Below are 20,481 nucleotides of genomic sequence, written 5' to 3'. Positions count from 1 at the left end.
AAATTACCTAATTCATCTCACAAAATTTCACAGTTAATGTTTATGTCACTTACTGTATCCTGATGCTCTTCTGTGATGTCTACCGTCACTCCTGTCTGACATGAATCCACACCGCGCTGTAGTTATCCAGGAGAGGACGCACAAGCTAATGTATGCAGTCTGTTTAGTACACATGTTGAATTTTCTATGTAATCCGCCATTAAATCGCTTTCTCCACATTATTATCAATTTGCTCTTTCAGCTGTAAGTAGTTCATAATTGTGGTCTCTGAGTTTACATTCATCACATTTGCATTATATTTGTTCTAACCAAAATTTATCAGATTCGTTTTAGTAATCAGCAGACGACTTCACACTTTACTCTTAACTGTCACTTTTCGCACCATACACATATCTTGTCTAAATCATTCTGCAATTGGTTTTGATCATCTAATGACTTTACAAGACAGTAAATGACATAATCATGAGCAAACAAACTAAAATGAGTGCTACATTGTCTCTTAAATTGTTTACCTAAGTCAGGAACGGCAGAGGGCCTATAAAACTTCCTTTGGGAGCGCCAGATGTTACTTCTGTTTTCCTTGGTGAACTTGTTCAATTACAGCAAACTGTAACCTTTCTGACAGGAAATCACGCATCCCGTCGCGTAATTGAGACGATAGTCTGTAGGCACGCAGTTTGATTAGAAGTCGCTTGTGATGTATGGTGTTAAAATCCTTCAGGAAATCTAAAAATACGGAATCAATTTGACAATCTCCGTCGATAGAATTTATTATTTCGTGCGAATAAAGAGCTAGTTGTGTTTCACAAGAACTATATTTTCTGAACTCGTGTTGGATATGAATAAAAAAATCCTTTTCTTCGCGGTAATTCATAACATTCGAATACAGTATATGTTCCAAAATCCTACAGCGGATCGACCTTAGCGATATGATTCTGTAATTCAGCGGATTAGTCTTGTTTCGTTTCTTGGTTACTGGTGTGAATTTTGCAACCTTACAGTCTTTAGGTACGGATATTTCGACGACCGAGGTGTTGTATATGATTGCCCAGTATGGAGCTACTATATCGGCATACCCTGAAAGGAACCTCTCATATAGAATCTCGACATGAGACCTTGAGTTTATCAAGTGACTTAAGCTACTTCTCTAAAACCGAGGATATCCACCTGTATGTTACTAATGTTGGCAGTTGTTTTTGAACCGAATTCTCACATTTTTGCTTTGTCTTCTTGGGTGAAGAAATTCCGGAGAGCTATGTTTGGTAGCTCGTTACATGGCAGATGAAAGATTTTGGAAAACCGTGTTTAGTACTCGTTACGTGCCATGGGGAGAGCATATTTGATCCATGACGGGAGATCAGTGACCAGAAAGGTAGCTTGGAGAATTCGCCCCAAAGAAGTATGGTAACAAACATCTCTAACTTCTTTGTCACATAAAGAAATCTGTTTGATTTTTCGATAAATATTAACTGCCGAGACTGTGGGAACCACCTTAGCAAAGCCTGTTATGAGAGGTTGTTTTATTACTATTTCTAAACAGAGTAAAACATTCATATATGGTGACGGTGTTAACTTAGCTTTACATGCAGAATGCCTTAAACAAAACTAGCTCGGAAAATACTCGTATTTCATGTACCTTAAGGCCCTCCCCCAAACGTACGTAATTCTTCACCGGAGTAGAGGACGTCCAATGGATTTTCTATTTTAAAGCGCACAAAATATTTTCAGGATCAGTTTTATTTTGCCCAGCCTGTATTAATCCCTCGATACAGCACATGTTGGATGACTTACTTCTAGAGGAAGCCCTGGTTCAGTGTAGCCGGGATGCAGCAAAATGTGATCCCCGAAAGAAGGGACATTTGTGCGATTGTGCCCTGTGCTGAATGAGTTCAGCGTTGTGAAAAAGAATAGTTACCACTTGGGATGCGTCCCAGGACGCATAATGTTGAAAAGATCCAGTGACTTCCTGCGTCAGTTGTTCCCTTACGAGCATAAAGCGCCAAATCTGTTAGTATCGCACTAAGGTAGTCTCAGAAATACTCATCATGACCTTACTGGATGTTGGCTGAGCCGTTGACTTTTTAGACAGTGACGAATGCATATGTTCCCTCTGCTTCACTTTTTTTCTTTGTCTCCAGGTCATAATGATTAGGTGGCTAAAGGAAAGGTCTGTATTGCTCCGTAGCATCTCCGCTGAGACCTCGTTCTGGCGGCTTTTGAGTGGGTGTGAGCAATCGAGGAATCCAGTGGGGGCAACATTTGTCAGGTACAAAATGTCGTTGGTGGTACTCATGAATGACACGTGACTGATTTTCTCTTTTTTCCATATAGCTTGGACTCTTACTCTGTGGTCTGCGAAAACCAGGACCGTCAGTTCTTTTGTGATCCCTGGTTCCGTACAGTGAGGTGGTGTGCCACTTCCTTCTTTGTCATTCCCATTCGTTGACAACAATGAGAGTGAGTGTAACACTTAATCACTGTGTCATACAACGGTGCGTAGATGTCGAACACTACTACCTACTTGTCACTAATTTTTGCGTGGTTAATCCCTTTTAAACGGAGTAAATGGTTTACTGTGTGATGCTCAGTCAGTAAGCCAAGTCATTTTGTTTTGGATCCTCTAGCATAGGTGTTTGCAAAAATTTTCCTCCGACACAACACTTCGATAAACCTACTTCTTTAGTGGAACGCCTTGTTTATTTTGAACATAAATAAAATTTTAAAAATCAGAGAAACTTGTTTTGTTCAGTGATTACTCCAATTTACAATCATAACAAATAACACAAAAGTCGCAATAAAATTTAATGAAACAGTATCGTCAAAGAGACCAAAAACGAAAATGCATTGTTAGTAATAGTTTTTCACGGGGCATTTATTCACACAGTGTGGGCACCCCTTCTCTAGCGGTGCGCTGTCGTAATGTAGCACAGAGATTTCAATGTGTAGTAGGACTGCAGACACGCACCTGCCAGCAAACTAAATATTATTTACGTAACTTTATTTTATTGGAAGCTATGACCAAAACTTTTATGACCATCCATTGTATTTGGGAAATGAACTCATCATCGACACCTGTAACGGTTTCCACAGAAAAAGGAATGTTTCACACTGGGTTGCGGAGAGCCTGTTGTCTACCGCTGTAATAATAATTCCCGGACGGATTATGAACTGCAAATGTTACGATTTACATATCGCACGTTCCTTCTCGTTCGCGTAGGAAGCAGGCAGAACAAAGAAACATACATTAAGACACTCAGAATGGAGAACTTAGCTCTGAATGTGCAAGAGAAAATATCGTGACAGAGTTCATTACCTCGTTATCTTAACACGTGGCCATTCGCTCCAAATAAATACGACATTTTTTTCTGTCCTTTATACGGATCATAGCAGTAACGAAGTCCCAACAGCTAACACACTGGAGCGTAGGATGCAGAGTTTCTGCAGGTCGCTTGAAATAAAAGGCACGAGGACGCAGGTGTGAGACCAGAAAGCGGCAAAGCGTTTCTTGTTGACCCTCTGGGAGCAGGCCGCACGCCCACGCAGCCAGCAGCCCGCACCGTGCCTCACCACCGGCCGTTTGCGAAATGAGCCCGTACGTCGTACTTAGCGACGCCGCGCCCTCCATTGTGGGAACCACCCAGGCCGAGGACAATAGAACATTTCTGGGTGGTCGCGGTAGTCAATTACTTATCCTGACACCTGAAACACTAACTCACTCCCCAGGCGACAGCCCGTTACTGCTGTTAGCGCGGAGATGTACTGCGGAAGGTGTATGTCTTGCACAAGATCTGCTTCCAAATAAAACTCTGCGACACGATGGTGGAGGAAAATAGCAAGCCGCTTGATTTATTAACAAAAAATAAACACTCCGCCGGCCGCTGTGCCCGAACGGTTCTAGACGCTTCAGCCCGGAACCGCGCTGTTGCTACGATCGCAGTTTCGAATCCTTCCTCGGGCATGAAAGTGTGCGATGTCATTATGTTAAGTTAGGTTTAATTAGTTCTAAGTATTAAGTCTAGGGGACTGATGACTTTAGAAGTTAAGTCCCTTAGTGCACAGATCCATTTGAACAATTTTGAACCCAACGTTTAGCCACCGTCTGAGGAGGACATCTTCACGGGGGGCTTCCATCGAGCTACAGACCCCCGTGAAGCGTTGGGAATTAACACAGACGTCATCCACCAACCACGGCATAACAATCCGGGTAATTGTAATGGACATGACATTTCCGGCCGTGAAAGTCTACATTTTAGTCACAGCTATGAAAGGCCTCAGTCGAAGCAAGCCCCCTGCAGTAAATGAGCTCACTCAGAAGTATTGGGAACCTTGAAAGCACCAGCAGTGATGAAACTATTTCACCATTGTTTGCAAGATATTGGAATACTCTCTTTAAAATTCTGAACGTACCAACGGTAAAAAACAGGGAGCGAAAGGCTAGTTTCAGTTTATACATAAATCAGATAACAGTTTCTTGGGACATGAAAGGGAATCAGTGGTTGCGAAGGGAGTGAGAGAGGGCTATAGTCTCTCCCGGATGTTATTCAATCTGTATATTGAGCAAGCAGTAAAGGAAACAAAAGAAACATTCGAAGCAGTTATTCAAATCCATGGAGAAGAAATAAAAACTATGAGGTTTTCCGGTGACATTGTAATTCTGTAACAGACAGCAAAGTACTTGGAAGAGCAGTTGAACGGAATGGACGGCGTCTTCGAAAGAGGATATAAGATGAACATCAACAAAGGCAAAGCGACGATAATGGAATGTAGTCAAATGAAGTTGGGTGATGCTGAGGGAATTAGATTAGGAAATGTGAACTTAAAGTAGTAAATGAGTTTCGCTATTAACGTAGGAAAGGAATTGAGTATGGTCGAGGTAGAAAACATATGAAATATAGACTAGCGATGTCAAGGAAAGAATTTCTGAAGAAGACGAATTTGGTAACATCGATAATAGATTTAAGTGTCAGGAAGTCTTTTCTGAAAGTATCTGCATAGAGTGTAGCCATGTATGGATGGGAAACATAGACGATAAGCAGTTTAGACAAGAAGAGAATGCTGAAGATTAAATGGGTAGATCACATAAGTAATGAGGAGGTATTGAATAGAATTGGAGAGAAGAGGAGTTCGTGGTTAAACTTGACTAGAGGAAGGGCCGTGTACCCATGGTCTAGGGGTAGCGTCTTTGATTCATATTCAAAAACGTCATAGGTCCCGGGTTCGATCCTCGACAATGCCTAAAGTTTCATAAATTATCAGCATTGGCAGCCGAAGACATCCGGCATAAGAAGTCAGCCTCATTCTGCCAACGGCCTTGTCAAAGAGGGCGGAGGAGTGGATAGAGGTACAGGGCACTCTCTTGTCCTAGGGGTGGGAAATTGCCTCTAAAGGCGGAAGAATCAGCAATGATCAACAACATGATGCAGAAGGCAATGGAAACCACTGCATTAAAGACACGTAACGTGTATCCACAGGACATGTGGCCTGTAGTTGAAGAATTGTCATGATGGTATCTACATTGCAAAAGATTCCGGAATAGACCCCCATTCGGATCTCCGGGAGGGGAATGTCAAGGGGGAGGTTACCATGAGAAAAAGATTGAATAATCAACGAAAGGATAATGTTCTACGAGTCGGGGCGTGGAATGTCAGAAGCTTGAACGTGGCAAGGAAACTAGAAAATCTGAAAAGGGAAATGCAAAGGCTCAATCTAGATACAGTACTGGTCAGTGAAGTGAAGTGGAAGGAAGACAAGGATTTCTGGTCAGATGAGTATCGGGTAATATCAACAGCAGCAGAAAATGGTATAATAGGTGTAGGATTCGTTGTGAATAGGAAGGTAGGGCAGAGGGTGTGTTACTGTGAACAGTTCAGTGACCGGGTCGTTCTGATCAGAATCGACAGCAGATCAACACCGACAACGATAGTTCAGGTATACATGCCGACGTTGCAAGCTGAAGATGAACAGATAGAGAAAGTGTTTGAGGATATTGAAAGGGTAATGCAGTATGTAAAGGGGGACGAAAATCTAATAGTCATGGGCGACTGGAATGCAGTTGTAGGGGAAGGAGTAGAAGAAAAGGTTACAGGAGAATATGGGCTTGGAACAAGGAATGAAAGTGGACAAGTAGCCTAACTGAGTTCTGTAACAAGTTTCAGCTAGTAATAGCGAATACCCTGTTCAAGAATCACAAGAGGAGGAGGTATACTTGGAAAAGGCCGGGAGATACGGGAAAATTTCAATTAGATTACATCATGGTCAGACAGAGATTCCGAAATCTGATACTGGATTGTAAGGCGTACCCAGGAGCAGATATAGACTCAGATCACAATATAGTAGTGAGGAAGAGTAGGCTGAAGTTCAAGACATTAGTCAGGAAGAATCAATACGTAAAGAATTGGGATACGGAAGTTCTAAGGAATGATGAGATACGTTTGAAGTTCTCTAACGCTATAGATACAGCAATAAGCAACACAGTTGAAGAGGAATGGACGTCTCTAAAAAGGGCCATCACAGAAGTTGGGAAGGAAAAAATAGGTACAAAGAAGGTAGCTGCGAAGAAACCATGGATAACAGAAGAAATACTTCAGTTGATTGATGAAAGGAGGAAGTACAAACATGTTCCGGGAAAATCAGGAATACAGAAATACAAGTCGCTGAGGAATGAAATAAATAGGAAAGGCATGGAAGCTAAGACGAAATGGCTGCAGGAAAAATGTGAAGACATCGAAAAAGATATGATTGTCGGAAGGATACACTCAACATACAGGAAAGTCAAAACAACCTTTGGTGACATTAAAAGCAACGGTGGTAACATTAAGAGTGCAACGGGAATTCCACTGTTAAACGCAGAGGAGAGAGCAGATAGGTGGAAAGAATATATTGAAAGTCTCTATGAGGGCGAAGATTTGTCTGATGTGATAGAAGAAGAAACAGGAGTCGATTTAGAAGAGATAGGGGATCCAGTATTAGAATCGGAATTTAAAAGAGCTTTTGAGGACTTACGGTCAAATAATGCAGAAGGGATAGATAACATTGCATCAGAATTTCTAAAATCATTAGGGGAAGTCGCAACAAAACGACTATTCACGTTGGTGTGTAGAATATATGAGTCTGGCGACATACCATCTGACTTTCGGAAAAGCATCAGCCACACAATTCCGAAGACGGCAAGAGCTGACAAGTGCGAGAATTATCGCACAATCAGCTTAACAGCTCATGCATCGAAGCTGCTTACAAGAATAATATACAGAAGAATGGAAAAGAAAATTGAGAATGCACTAGGTGACGATCAGTTTGGCTTTAGGAAAAGTAAAGGCACGAGAGTGTCAATTCTGACGTTACGGCTAATAATGGAAGCTAGGCTAAAGAAAAATCAAGACATGTTCATAGGATTTGTCGATCTGGAAAAAGCGTTCGACAATATAAAGTGGTTCAAACTGTTCAAGATTCTGAAAAAAGTAGGGGTAAGCTATAGGGAGAGACGGGTCATATACAATATGTACAACAACCAAGAGGGAATAATAAGAGTGGACGAACAAGAACGAAGTGCTCGTATTAAGAAGGGTGTAAGACAAGGCTGTAGCCTTTCGCCCCTACTCTTCAATCTGTACATCGAGGAAGCAATGATGGAAATAAAAGAAAGGTTCAGGAGTGGAATTAAAACACAAGGTGAAAGGATATCAATGATGCGATTCGCTGATGACATTGCTATCCTGAGTGAAAGTGAAGAAGAATTAAACGATCTGCTGAACGGAATGAACAGTCTAATGAGTACACATTATGGTTTGAGAGTAAATCGGAGAAAGACGAAGGTAATGAGAAGTAGTAGAAACGAGAACAGCGAGAATCTTAACATCAGTATTGATGGTCACGAAGTCAATGAAGTTAAGGAATTCTGCTACCTAGGCAGTAAAATAACCAATGACGGACGGAGCAAGATCAAAAGCAGATTCGCTATGGCAAAAAAGGCATTTCTGGCCAAGAGAAGTCTACTAATATCAAATACCGGCCTTAATTTGAGGAAGAAATTTCTGAGGATGTATGTCTGGAGTACAGCATTGTATGGTAGTGAAACATGGATTGTGAGAAAACCGGAACAGAAGATAATCGAAGCATTTGAGATGTGGTGCTATAGACGAATGTTGAAAATTAGGTGGACTGATAAAGTAAGGAATGAGGAGGTTCTACGCAGAATCGGAGAGGTAAGGAATATGTGGAAAACACTGATAAGGAGAAGGGACAGGATGATAGGACATCTGCTAAGACATGAGGGAATGACTTCCATGGTACTAGAGGGAGCTGTAGAGGGCAAAAACTGTAGAGGAAGACAGAGATTGCAATACGTCAAGCAAATAATTGAGGACGTAGGTTGCAAGTGCTACTCTGAGATGAAGAGGTTAGCACAGGAAAGGAATTCGTGGCGGGCCACATCAAACTTGTCAGTAGACTGTTGACCAAAAAAAATATATATAAAAGTCCGGGTTCACAAGCACTGTGCTTTGATAGCTGTATGATGTGCCAATGATGCCCTTACACTGCGACGATCCTAGCACGCGTGGAGGTGCAGAACCTCGTCTACAGGTGTCAGAATGTTCACGTGACCACTGATAGCAGTATCCTTGCACAGCTGACGCAGTACGTCCGAACTGTGTAGCAATTCTCTTGAAGGACCACCGTGCCTCTCGGCAGACAACAATTTGACTCCTTTTATATTCGCTTCGTTGACTGTAGGAAGTATGGGTGCGTCTGAGTCGCATGGTTGTTGTTTGTTTCACACGTTTTCCACATTCTAAGCCTTCTGGCTGTGAGCATGTCCTATTAAGGGGTAGTCACAGATGGCGCTCTGGTAGCAATGCCACTGCGCTATCTGCTGGCGGATGACGCTGGAACCATAATCAGTACATCGACCATTACGTGGCACATGCCAAAATCCACGTCGTCTTTCCTGTCATAATACCTTTTTTTTCCCGGCAGTGTATTTTCTCGGGGAACGGCTGAAGTAACTTCTACTTCCATCGTTGATTGTCAGTATACTGTATTGGACTGTATGTTAACTGGGGACCTAGAAACGACCAAGGAGCTCCGTCCCAACCGCAGCCGCAGTGTCCACAACCCCACGACGACTACCGCAGTCCACTTCACCCCTCCGCCGCCCCACACCGAACCCAGGGTTATTGTGCGGTTCGGCCCCCGGCGGACCCCCCAGGGAACGTCTCACACCAGACGAGTGTAACCCCCTATGTTTGCGTAGTAGAGTAATCGTGCTGTACGTCTCACACCAGACGAGTGTAGCCCCTATGTTTGCGTAGTAGAGTAATCGTGCTGTACGCGTACGTGAAGGTTTGCTCAGCAATCACCGACATAGTGTAGCTGAGGCGGAATAAAGGGAACCAGCCCGCATTCGCCGAGGCAGATGGAAAACCGCCTAAAAACCATCCACGGACTGGCCGGCTCACCGGACCTCGACACAAATCCGCCGGGCAGATTCTTGGCCGGGGACCATGCGCTCCTTCCCGCCCGGAAAGCCGCTGCCAGTATAACTTTCAACATTCCCTTTATCAATAAATTTTCAGACGAGTCACAAATTTCGTTTGAAACACCACGTGATCTACTTTGTACAGTAAACATTGGTACTATGCTGAATCATATGCTTTTTGCCAAGTAATAAATATTGATTCAGTCTCATTCCCTCTATCCAAGGATTTCAAGATGTCATTTGAAAAAAGTGCGAACTGGTTTGCACATGACCATTGTTTTCGGAATCCATGTACGTATGCATTCTTTTCGATATGCCTCATTAAGTTCGAGATGGTAAATTGTCCTAAGGTCCTGGAATGATATTGAAAAATGTCTGATTTTCATCTGTTATCCTTGCTTTGACGTGAGTCACCTTTCGTTTCTTCCAGTCTAGGAGCACAATTTTATTCGAGTAATGAGAGATCTATTACGGTTAAAACTGGAGCTAAGTTATTCCTTAAATCCGTATAGAAACTTTACAGGAGTTGCTTTGGAGCTTGGACCGTTGTTTAATTTCAACGGTTTCGCCGAACCGATACCGATAAGACTAATCTTTGTGGTTGTGTGAGAATTGTGTTAGAGTAGTTGTCTAGGGATAATCCCGCTTCGTAAGCCGGGCGAGAGTGTTCCGCCCGTTCCTGCCTGTGTCGCTACGCTGCGAGAGCTTCCTTGTTTGTCCTCGGTGCCGTGTGATTCGTTGTGAGCGTCACATCGTTGTTTGTCTTCCGCCTCTCCTGTTTGTGATTCCAATTTGACGCGGCGCTGTCTTGCGCTGTGATGTCCATGGCTCCCAGGAACAATCTACGCACAGGTACCGTCCATTTTAGTTTTGACTGATCCACGCGTCGTGTGCAACGGAGTTCTATAGAAATTCGTGATTGGCTTGTAGATACGATCAAGGTCACTTCAGAACAGGTCCACATGCATTACTTCGAGTCTGAATCGCATGTGTTTTTTGTCAAGTTCATAGACCGGATTAAGGTTGACAGGCTCTTTTTGTAGGAAAGATAACAAGTATCTTTCACTCATCGCGATGGCTCCAATACCATAGTTATTCTAGCGAAAACGGAGGTCGAAAATACGAATGTAAAAGTGTTTAACCTTCCGGCCGAGGATGATTACAGTTTCCACAAGGCCGTCCTGCTTCCGTTTGGGGATATATGGAATATATGGCGTGAACGCTGGTCCGCCCAGCATAACTTACAAGTTTATAGCGCAGTTCGATCCGTGGGCATGGTGATCGAACGGAATATTCCATTTGCCGGTGTGTGAATACCGGGTACATGTCATTTACACAGGACGAGAAGGGACCTGCTTTATATGTAATGAGAGTGGACACCTCCGTACAGATCGCCCACTCCGTCTTATAGTTTTAAAATCCAATTATGAACATCGTAAAAGGAAAACTTTATCGAATTTGGTTTCCCAAGTGACTGCCATTGTGCCTAACCACGTTTCTGAAGCAAGGCGAGCCATTGCGTGATGGTCCTACCGCATTTCCGCCGTTAGCCTCGGGTCCGAACTTCGCCATCGTAGCTAACGCGCCGCCACCACCTCCACTTCAAAAGAAGCCTAGACGAAGATGGCGAGGAGTCATGCGGTTCCTATTCGTGTCTCCGCTCTACTGGAATGATTCCATTGGAGGAAGCCTCTCCCCTTCCTAGGGCTCAGACTGGTTGATAACATATCGGTTGCTATTCAGGATTTGAAAGCGTCCAGCACTCCCTCAGACCTGACTCCCGAGACCAAGACCACCTCTTCGGAGTCACATGAGGACAGACCTGTTCCAGAGCTCCGCACCATGTCTTGGACCTGCCACACATCCCTGTAACGTATTCCCACCATTCTTCTGTCCGCCCCAGATAGCTGAGTGGTCAGAACTTGGAAATTATTAAACCTAACTAACCTAACCCCCCCCCCCCCCCCCCCATGAACCATGGACCTTGCCTTTGGTGGGGAGGCTTGCGTGCCTCAGCGATACAGATGGCCGTACCGTAGGTGCAACCACAACGGAGGGGTATCTGTTGACAGGCCAGACAAACGTGTGGTTCCTGAAGAGGGGCAGCAGCCTTTTCAGTAGTTGCAGGGGCAACAGTCTGGATGATTGACTGATCTGGCCTTGCAACATTAACCAAAACGGCCTTGCTGTGCTGGTACTGCGAATGGCTGAAAGCAAGGGGAAACTGCAGCCGTAATTTTTCCCGAGGACATGCAGCTTTACTGTATGATTAAATGATGATGGCATCCTCTTGGGTAAAATATTCCGGAGGTAAAATAGTCCCCCATTCGGATCTGAGGGCGGGGACTACTCAGGAGGATGTCGTTATCAGGAGGAAGAAAACTGGCGTCCTACGGATCGGAGCGTGGAATGTCAGATCCCTTAATCGGGCAGGTAGGTTAGAAAATTTAAAAAGGGAAATGGATAGGTTAAAGTTAGATATAGTGGGAATTAGTGAAGTTCGGTGGCAGGAGGAACAAGACTTCTGGTCAGGTGCCTACAGGGTTATAAACACAAAATCAAATAGGGGTAATGCAGGAGTAGATTTAATAATGAATAGCAAAATAGGAGTGCGGGTAAGCTACTACAAACAGCATAGTGAACGCATTATTGTGGCCAAGATAGATACGAAGCCCACACCTACTACAGTAGTACAAATTTATATGCCAACTAGCTCTGCAGATGATGAAGAAATTGAAGAAATGTATGATGAAATAAAAGAAATTATTCAGATAGTGAAGGGAGACGAAAATTTAATAGTAATGGGTGACTGGAATTCTAGTGTAGGAAAAGGGAGAGAAGGAAACATAGTAGGTGAATATGGATTGGGGCTAAGAAATGAAAGAGGAAGCCGCCTAGTAGAATTTTGCACAGAGCACAACTTAATCATAGCTAACACTTGGTTTAAGAATCATGAAAGGAGGTTGTATACGTGGAAGAACCCTGGAGATACTAAAAGGTATCAAATAGATTATATAATGGTAAGACAGAGATTTAGGAACCAGGTTTTAAGTTGTAAGACATTTCCAGGGGCAGATGTGGACTCTGACCACAATCTATTGGTTATGACCTGTAGATTAAAACTGAAGAAACTGCTTAAATGTGGGAAATTAAGGAGATGGGACCTGGATAAATTGAAAGAACCAGAGGTTGTACAGAGTTTCAGGGAGAGCATAAGGGAACAATTGACAGGAATAGGGGAAAGAAATACAGTAGAAGAAGAATGGGTAGCTCTGAGGGATGAAGTAGTGAAGGCAGCAGAGGATAAAGTAGGTAAAAAGATGAGGGCTGCTAGAAATCCTTGGGTAACAGAAGAAATATTGAATTTAATTGATGAAAGGAGAAAATATAAAAATGCAGTAAATGAAGCAGGCAAAAAGGAATACAAACGTCTAAAAAATGAGATCAACAGGAAGTGCAAAATGGCTAAACAGGGATGGCTAGAGGACAAATGTAAGGATGTAGAAGCTTATCTCACTAGGGGTAAGATAGATACTGCCTACAGGAAAATTAAAGAGACCTTTGGAGAGAAGAGAACCACGTGTATGAATATCAAGAGCTCAGATGGCAACCCAGTTCTAAGCAAAGAAGGGAAGCCAGAAAGGTGGAAGGAGTATATAGAAGGTTTATACAAGGGTGATGTACTTGAGGACAATATTATGGAAATGGAAGAGGATGTAGATGAAGACGAAATGGGAGATACGATACTGCGTGAAGAGTTTGAAAGAGCACTGAAAGACCTGAGTCGAAACAAGGCCCCCGGAGTAGACAACATTCCATTAGAACTACTGACGGCCTTGGGAGAACCAGTCATGACAAAACTCCACCAGCTGGTGAGCAAGATGTATGAGACAGGCTAAATACCCTCAGACTTCAAGAAGAATATAATAATTCCAATCCCAAAGAAGGCAGGTTCTGACAGATGTGAAAATTACCGAACTATCAGTTTAATAAGTCACAGCTGCAAAATACTAACGCGAATTCTTTACAGACGAATGGAAAAACTGGTAGATGCGGACCTCGGGGAGGATCAGTTTGGATTCCGTCGAAATGTTGGAACACGTGAGGCAATACTAACCTTACGACTTATCTTAGAAGAAAGATTAAGAAAAGGCAAACCTACGTTTCTAGCATTTGTAGACTTAGAGAAAGCTTTTGACAATGTTGACTGGAATACTCTTTTTCAAATTCTAAAGGTGGCAGGGGTAAAATACAGGGAGCGAAAGGCTATTTACAATTTGTACAGAAACCAGATGGCAGTCATAAGAGTCGAGGGGCATGAAAGGGAAGCAGTGGTTGGGAAAGGAGTGAGACAGGGTTGTAGCCTCTCCCCGATGTTATTCAATCTGTATATTGAGCAAGCAGTAAAGGAAACAAAAGAAAAATTTGGAGTAGGTATTAAAATTCATGGAGACGAAGTAAAAACTTTGAGGTTCGCCGATGACATTGTAATTCTGTCAGAGACGGCAAAGGACTTGGAAGAGCAGTTGAATGGAATGGACAGTGTCTTGAAAGGAGGATATAAGATGAACATCAACAAAAGCAAAACGAGGATAATGGAATGTAGTCAAATTAAATCGGGTGATGCTGAGGGAATTAGATTAGGAAATAAGACACTTAAAGTAGTAAAGGAGTTTTGCTATTTAGGAAGTAAAATAACTGATGATGGTCGAAGTAGAGAGGATATAAAATGCAGACTGGCAATTGGAAGGAAAGCGTTTCTGAAGAAGAGAAATTTGTTAACATCGAATATAGATTTAAGTGTCAGGAAGTCATTTCTGAAAGTATTTGTTTGGAGTGTAGCCATGTATAGAAGTGAAACATGGACGATAACTAGTTTGGACAAGAAGAGAATAGAAGCTTTCGAAATGTGGTGCTACAGAAGAATACTGAAGATAAGGTGGATAGATCACGTAACTAATGAGGAGGTATTGAATAGGATTGGGGAGAAGAGAAGTTTGTGGCACAACTTGACTAGAAGAAGGGATCGGTTGGTAGGACATGTTTTAAGGCATCAAGGGATCACAAATTTAGCGTTGGAGGGCAGCGTGGAGGGTAAAAATCGTAGAGGGAGACCGAGAGATGGGTACACTAAGCAGATTCAGAAGGATGTAGGTTGCAGTAGGTACTGGGAGATGAAGCAGCTTGCACAGGATAGAGTAGCATGGAGAGCTGCATCAAACCAGTCTCAGGACTGAAGACAACAACAACAACAACAACTAACCTAAGGACATCACACACATTCATGCCCGAGTCATGATTCGAACTTGCGACCGTAGCGGTCGCGCAGCTCCAGACTGTATGGCCTAGAACCGCTCGGCCACGGCGGCCGCGCATGCCTAACGGCCCGGGTTCGATTTCCGGCTGGGTCGGAGTTTTTCTCCGCTCAAGGACTGGTGTTGTTCTTATCATTATCATTTCATCCTCATCGACAAGCAAGTCGCCGAAGAGGCGTCAGCTTGAAAGACCTGCACCAGGCGAACGGTCTGCCCGACGGGAGACCCTAGCCACACGGCATTTCGGTATGTGTCACTCTCCTAGCACTTTACTCTCGGAAATAATCGTCACTGACGCAAACACAGTACCTGTCCAAGTCAGTACGCACAACTTTACTTCTAGGACATAAAGAAGGTCAGCATCGGTTATAATCAGAGCGTTATACACCGAAGTGCCAAAGAAACTGGGTTAGGCACGCGTATTCAAATACAGAGACATGTAAACAGGCAGAGTACGGCGCTGCGGTCGGCAACGCCTACGTAAGACAAGTGTTCGGGGCAATTGTTAGATCGGGTACTGAAGCTATAATGGTGGTTTGAACGTGTCGTTATAGTTGGCGCACGAGAGATGGCACACAGTATCTCCGAGATAGCAATTAAGTGGGGATTTTCCCGTACGACCATTTCACGACTGTACCGTGAATATCAGGAATCCGGCAAAGCATCAAGTCTCCGACATCGATGTGACCGGAAAAAGATCCTCCAATAACGGGATCAAGACAATCGTTCAACGTGATAAAAGTCAACCCTTCCGCAAACTGCTGCTGATTTCAATGCTGGGTCATCAAAAGTGTCAGCATGTGAAACATTACAGATATGGGCTTTCGGAGTCGAAGGCCCATTCGTGTACCCTGGATGACTGCATGACACAAAGCTTTACGCCTTGTCTGCGCCCGAAAACACTGATACAGGACTGTTGATGACTCGAAACATGTTGCCTTGTTGGACGAGTCTCGTTTCATATTCTATCGAGTGGATGGACGTGTACGGGTATGGAGACAACATATGAATCCATGGACCCAGCATGTCAGCAGGGGAATATTTAAGCTGGTGGAGCCTGTGTAATGGTGTGGGGTGTGTTCAGTTGCAGTGATTAAGGATCTCTGATACGTCTAGGTACGACTCTGAAAGTGACATGTACATAAGCATCCTGACTGATCACCTGCATCCATAAATGTCCATTGTGCATTCCGACGGACTTCGTTAATTCCAGCAGGACAGTGCGACACCCCACACGTCCAGAATTGTTACAGAGTGCCTTCATGAACACTCTCCTGAATTTAAACACTTCCGCTGGTCACCAATCTACTCAGACATGAACATTATTGAGCATATCTTGAATGCCTTGCTACGTGTTGTTCAGAAGAGATCTACAACCGCTCGTAGTCTTTCGGATTTATAGTCATGCAGGATTCGTGGTGACAGTTTCCTCCAGCACTACTTCAGACATTAGCCGATTACATAGCACGTCGTGTTGCTGCACGTTTGCGTGCTCAGGGGGGCCCTACACGATATTAGACAGGTGTACCAGTTTCTTTGGCTTTTCAGTGTAGGTGATCATTAGACTCAACATAACTGTAGCAACAAATATTCCAGTATAGCTTAGAAATGTCCAAGAATATTACTTCTTCCGCAATCACCCTTCTGTCTGAGGCGGACAACAAAGTGATTCGATGCTGCTGGATGAGTTGTTAGCAGCCCCATCGCTAACAACAGCCACCAAACTAAGTGTCATCATCTTCGCTTTCAGACGTGATACAAGATTAAAAGTCACCACTCTTTCATGAATGACGTAAGTCCAGTGGCGTTCATATTACACTCAGAAAGACCCGCCAAGTGGGGTGATGCACGTGCACCATTAACAGTCAACATACTTTAGCAAACAGTCTCCGTGCAGCTTCAGCAAATCAACTCCACAAAAGGAAAACAGGAGAGTATTTAAACTGCCCATAAGTCATGAGACACATATCATAAAAAACATTAAGTTCCAAGAATGAGATTTTCCCTCTGCAGCTCATTCTGGAAACATCCCCCAGGTTGTGGCTAAGCCATGTCTCCGCAATATCCTTTCTTTCAGGAGTGCTGGTTCTGCAAAGTTCGCAGGAGAGCTTCTGTATAGTTTGGAAGGTAGGAGACGAGATATTGGCAGAAGTAAAGTTGTGAGGGCGGGGCGTGAGTCGTGCTTGAGTAGCTTAGATGGTTGAGCACTTGCCCACGAAAGGCAAAGGTCTCGTATTTAGTCAGTTGCGTGTTCTGTAGATCATTTGGCCGATTTATTATCGAAGTGATGTGGAACGAGACAGTTTAGAAGATATGCAAAAATAATTTCTTTTAACGCAATTGGCTTCAACAATAGTGCGCATATTTTTTCAGTCCTATTCATGCAACTAAACGTAATCTAGTTTTTCTTGTTTTTTTTTTTTTTTTTAATTTACCTGTTCTCAGACAAACTGTAGTCTATGGAATAGAATGAGCCGTCAAGTAACAGGCATATATGGTTAGATTAAATCTTTCTTGCTACCTGTCTGACATTTTATGTTGTAAAGCAATTGATGAAAAATTTTTGTTGACGCATATTAAACTCCTTTTTGCGCCACTGACAGGTGAGTAAGAAAGGTAATACGTTATTTATTCGTGTAGTGCCGTAGACAAGAACATTGCTGCTTTTTTCTGAAATTGCGATCCTTTATTTATAACGATTATCAATAGCGTATATATCTATATATTCAGCCCCTGTGATCTAGGGGTATTCCCGCTTATATATATTTTCTGAAAGTCAAATTATGATTTAGCCTGTAAAATTAATCCATAACACGATATTGAGTGTAAATTGGCAATAGATGTAGTCGCTTGATTCGTTTATTTACAAGACTACCATTTATATGAAGATTTCAAGTAGCTGAACTTAATTGACTGAGTAGCTCAGTAATATGTTCCCTTGTTGAGGACATACCAGTTTGGATTGGATTGGATTGTTTGGGGGAGGAGACCAGACAGCGAGGTCATCGGTCTCATCGGATTAGGGAAGGAAGCCGGCCGTGCCCTTTCAAAGGAACCATCCCGGCATTTGCCTGGAGCGATTTAGGGAAATCACGGAAAACCCAAATCAGGATGGCCGGACGCGGGATTGAACCGTCGTCCTCCCGAACGCGAGTGCAGTGTGGTAACCACTGCGCATACCAGTTTCTTGAGGCGGTTGTTGTACTCGCATAAAAATGTTGTGTGATGGACTCAGACGATCCAGAAAACTTTCTTGATACACATGTTGTGCAGCTCTGACATTGCTTATTGAAACATGAAGTAAGTCGATCTTCAAACTTAATTTAAGTCCAAACGGTACGTTTATAGACATGGATTCCATATCAAAACTTTGTCTACTAAGTCTCTTCTACAACCTCTAGAATACTGTAATCGGAATTGTGAGACGCACTGGAAAAGGAACAGGAGTGGACTCAACAACTCGTCAACATCGCTTCAATCATTCACGCACAGATTCCTGCATTCTGTTCGTTAATATTATTTCAAGTCAGTCTTGAAAAGATCACAAAACATACCCACCGAGCGAGGTGACGCAGGGGTTAGCACACGACTCGCATTGAAATGGCTCTGAGCAAAAAAATCAAATGGTTCAAATGGCTCTGAGCACTATGGGACTCAACTGCTGTGGTCATTAGTCCCCTAGAACTTAGAACTATTTAAACCTAACTAACCTAGGGACATCACACACATCCATGCCCGAGGCAGGATTCGAACCTGCGACCGTAGCAGTCGCACGGTTCTGGACTGCGCGCCTAGAACCGCGAGAACACCGCGGCCGGCGACTCGCATTCGGGAGGACGACGGTTGAAACCCGCGTCGGCATCATGATCTAGTTTTTCCGTGATTTCCCTAAATCGCTTGAGGCAAATGCCGGGATGGTTCCTCTGGAAGGGCACGGCCGACTTCCTTACCCTTGCTTCCCTAACCCGATGGGACTGATGACCTCGCTGTTTGGTCCACTCCCACAAATCAACCAACCAACAAAACATACCAGCCGATGGTATTTTACTGTTTAAGATTTTTCGTATTTGATGAGAGAGTATATAAACATTCTTAGTCCAGCAATCCTTCTGAAATCCAAAATGTGATGAGCTGCGTAAACTGTTTCTCCCTAAATGTGAATCTACTCTTAGTGTACTTTCTGTGAAGGATGTTGCTGCTACTTGTAGTTGCTTCAGCTTCCCAATGGTTCTAAAATCTAATACACTTCTGCCGCTGATCAATCACATACGCACGCCGGCCGCGGTGGTCTAACGGTTCTAGGTGCTCAGTCCGGAACCAAGCGACTGCTACGGTCGCAGGTTCGAATACTGCCTCGGGCATGGATGTGTGTGGTGTCCTTAGGTTAGTTAAGTTGAAGTAGTTCTAAGTTCTAGGGGTCAGTCTGCTTTCGGTAGGTGATCGGCGAGGACGTCTTGTTTACGTCCCGTCCGCAGAGTCGCGAGCGCGCCTAGGTTGTTTACTTCCTCGCAGCAGCTAGTACTCGCGTCCGTTAACACTGAGTCGCCATGGCTCATTCGTACAGAAAAGCTACCATCAAGATCACCTTCCAACCCGACTACGCACGACCACGAACCTTTGAAGTCGAACGATTCATCCGTGACGAAGTTCAAATACAAACACAGCACATCATCGGTATCCACCTATCCATCACAAGTAACGTCATTTACGTCAAGATGGTCGATGACGAGTTATGTCACGCAGTTGTGAATAGATGCGCGAATACTCTCAAGTTCAAACACTCCGATGGTCACATCGGAGAGGTTACTGTTGACCATGCTGGACTAGGATTACGCACACTAGGAATCTTCGAACTCCCTTTCGAAGTACCACCGGACGTCGTTACCTCAGCTTTCCGCCCTTATGGGACGGTAATTAGTCACGTGGCCGAAAAATGGAACACCTTCGAGACATACCAGGTCCTCAACGGCGTCCGTCAAGTGAAAATTTAATTAAAGAAACATGTGCCGTCCTACTTAGTCATAGGTGGCTGTCGAGCAATAGTAATGTACAACCTCGTACTTGTTCTGGTTGCGGCCAGGAGGGTCATGTGCGCTCGGCGTGTATTCAACGTCGGGTTACACAACTTCCATTGCATGACACGACACCACCTCCTACGCTCACGGCCCTCCCCCTCAATTACGCAGAGGTGACACGATCGACTGTCATGACAGACGACAACCCCCCAGGAAGACAGGAAGCGTTAGAATGCGCGGCTGTCGCCGGTCCTGGTTTGACCAACACCATTACGGTGTCTGCAGAGGTTGCAGAACGCCGCCCTATGACTCCACATGAAGATTCGGACGAGAGAATGGAACTCGACGCTAGGGTTGTACCAACCTCTGCCTTTCTACCTGAGGGGGATGCTATACGGGAGCCACAAGCTCGGACACAGAAACCCACGTCCGCAAACAAAGGTCACCGAGAAAACATAAAAAGCGACTTCACACACCCTCAGACGATCGCCTCCAGCGGACGTCTTCTCCAGTTGACGACCGGACGGCCGACGAAACGACGAGGAAAATGGATGACACGAGATCGCCCTCACCGGTCACTTTGTCGGATTTTGACAAACCCGATTCCGCTCTCTCGGGCAAACGGATGGCCAACACATTACCCGCCGTTGGTACACAACCGGAAACAACTGCGGAT

Source organism: Schistocerca gregaria, chromosome 8, assembly GCF_023897955.1.
Source record: "Schistocerca gregaria isolate iqSchGreg1 chromosome 8, iqSchGreg1.2, whole genome shotgun sequence".
NCBI lineage: Eukaryota > Metazoa > Arthropoda > Insecta > Orthoptera > Acrididae > Schistocerca > Schistocerca gregaria.
The sequence above is the reverse complement of the archived record's forward strand: the minus strand, read 5'-3'. Positions refer to the sequence as shown.